The following is a 2,835-nucleotide window of genomic DNA, read 5'->3' as shown; positions in this document are numbered from 1 at the left end:
GATGATCACTCTAGAAAGACATGGCTCTACCTTCTCAAGAAAAAGGATGAAGTATTTGAGAAATTCAAGGAGTTTAGATCTAAAGTGGAAACCCTAACCGAAAGAAAAATAAATACTTTGAGATCCGACAATGGTTGGGAATACACTTCTAAATAATTGATTGCATATTGTAAAGAAGCAGGAATTAAGAGGAAGCTCATTATTCCCTACTATCCCGAACAAAATGGAGTGGTCGAAAGAAAGAATAGGACAATTGAAGAAGGTATACAAACAATGCTCCTTGATCAAGGCTTACCAAAATTTCTATGGGGAGAAGCAGCAACGACAGTAGTACATATACAAAATAGAAGTCCTCATAATTCTTGAGAGTATGGCACATGAGGAAGCATTCACAGAGAAAAAGTCGAGGGTGTACCATCTCCGAAACTTTGGGAGTCCTGCTTATATCCACATTCAAAAACACAAACAAAATAAGTTAGATTCTACAAGCATCAAAGGGATCTTTGTTGGCTATAGTCTCTCTTCAAAGGCATATAGAATCTACATCAATGAAGGAAGACATATTGAAGTAAGGAAGGACGTTATATTTTATGAAAATCATTCCTACAAAAGATCCAAGGACATTCCTATTGATTATAATGACGAAGATATACCAATATTCGAAGAAGAAGAAGTACAACACAACACACCATCTACAATTCAAGAAGAAGAAGACGAACCAAGTGAGCCTATTCTACCTGTGATCATACCAAACACAAGGAAGAGGCCAAATTGGTTAAAAGCTACTCTTGAAGATGTTGAAGGACATGGAGCTACGAAAGGAACCTTTAGAGAAAGTAAAAGGCCGAAATGATATTATGGATATGTTGCATATATGACAAAACTGATTGAAGTTGAACCATCTACATTTGAAGAAGTTGCTCATCGAGAAGTATGGAAGAAGGCAATGTAGAAGAACATCGACCCATCATGAAGAATGGGGTTTGGGAAATCGTTTCTAGACCTAGTGACAAATCGGTTGTCACATCCAAATGGATCTACAAGATCAAGCAAAGATGGAAGTATAGATAAATACAAACCTAGATTTGTTGCAACGAGTTTCCCTCAAAAGGAAGGCATTGATTATGAAGAAACCTTTGCACCCACCACAATGTATACTACCATTAGATCTTTGGTTTCATTGGTTGCTACAATGGGATGGAATATCCATCAAATGGACGTGAAGATAACATTATCAAATGGGACCATCGATGAGGAAGTATACATTAAACAACCTAAAGGCTTTGAAGTAAATAGCAAAGACACTCATGTTTGTAGACTCAAGGTGGTCCTATATGGTTTGAAGTGAGCTCCTAGGGCATGGTATGCAAGAATAGATGCATACTTGGGTTCGTGAAAAGTGTTGTTGATCTAAATCTCTACATCAAGTTTGTAGATAATGAGCCAGTCATTATTCTACTATATGTGGATGATCTATTCATTACAGGTGTGGAGCGAAGAATGCAAAAAGTTGTTGGCAACTGAATTTGAGATGAAGGATCTAGGACTGATGCACTATTACCTAGGTCTAAAAGTATGGGAGAGACCTGGGGAGATATATCTGGGACAGGAAAGTATATCATCAAGTTTTGTACAAATTTGGAATGATGAATTCCAAGCCCTTGACTACTCCTATGATCACCAATCTCAGGAAGTTGAGGAGCTCTAACTCAAGTCTCGTAGATCCTACCTCCTATCGTATGTTGGTGGGTTCTTTGATGTATCTGGTAAATACTGGGTCGGATATATGTTTTGCTGCGAATATTCGTAGCCAGTTTCAGTTGGAGCCTCATCATGATCACTGGATAGCTTCCAAGCATATATTGAGATATCTTCGTGGCAATATACATCACTGCCTAAAGTACGATAGCAAGGAAGTCAAGTGGATTAGCTTCACAAATTCTGAATGGGATGGCATTAAGACCGATGGAAGAAGCACTACAGGTGGATGCTTTAGTTTGGTATTTGTCATGATCTCATGGATTAGTAGAAAGCAAGACCATGTTGCTTTGAGTAGTGTTGAAGCAGAGTATATGGTTGCATGTGAGGTAGGAAAGGAGGTTGTATGGTTAAGGAAGCTTCTGACAAATTTATTCAAGAAACCTCTGGGTCCTACTGTGATCAACTGTGACAATCAAAGTTGCATCAAGATTTCTAAAAATTTTTGGTTTCATGCTAGGACGAAGCATATCAACAATAAGTTCCACTACATTAGGAACTTGGTGCAAGTAAGCCTGGTGGTACCTAGAGAGGCTTAAAGTTTTAGCCCATCTTAGTCCCACATGGATAAATTTCCCTCGTCACGGATCTAATCGATGGCATTGTGGTGCCTAAACTTTTCATAGTTCATATGTTTTGAGATCTTCTTTGTCCTTGTATATGTTATTATGAATACCTCCCTAGTTAAAAAGGAATATTGAAGAATGTAACTAGGTTCAGTCTTCATAAGTGTATTTGAGTCATTATGTAATGCACTTCTCAAAAGAATGAAAAAGAAAATTATTATTATTATTACAGTGACTTATTAAAGCATGGGTTTCATGCTTGGGCCATCTTCTATTAGTCAAAGTCTCCATTATGGACCCTTGGGATTTATATTGAGTCATTAGAGTCATTGTACATTTTAAGAGACCCTTCTTGGGCTTTTGAATCATGTAAAAAGGTTTATTATAGAGCTAAATTAGGTATTTGACACCTCCACACCAAGTCAGCGTCAAGGAGATTAATTCAGACTCAAACAGGGAAATTCAACCTCACCTAAAGCCTATATATATAGCGGTTCGAATTTATTTGGAA

The sequence above is a fragment of the Pinus tabuliformis genome, chromosome 2_1, assembly GCF_031772625.1.
Source record: "Pinus tabuliformis cultivar Carrire ecotype Pingquan chromosome 2_1, CPIR1, whole genome shotgun sequence".
Classification (NCBI taxonomy): Eukaryota; Viridiplantae; Streptophyta; class Pinopsida; order Pinales; family Pinaceae; genus Pinus; species Pinus tabuliformis.
Note: the sequence above shows the minus strand (reverse complement) of the source record.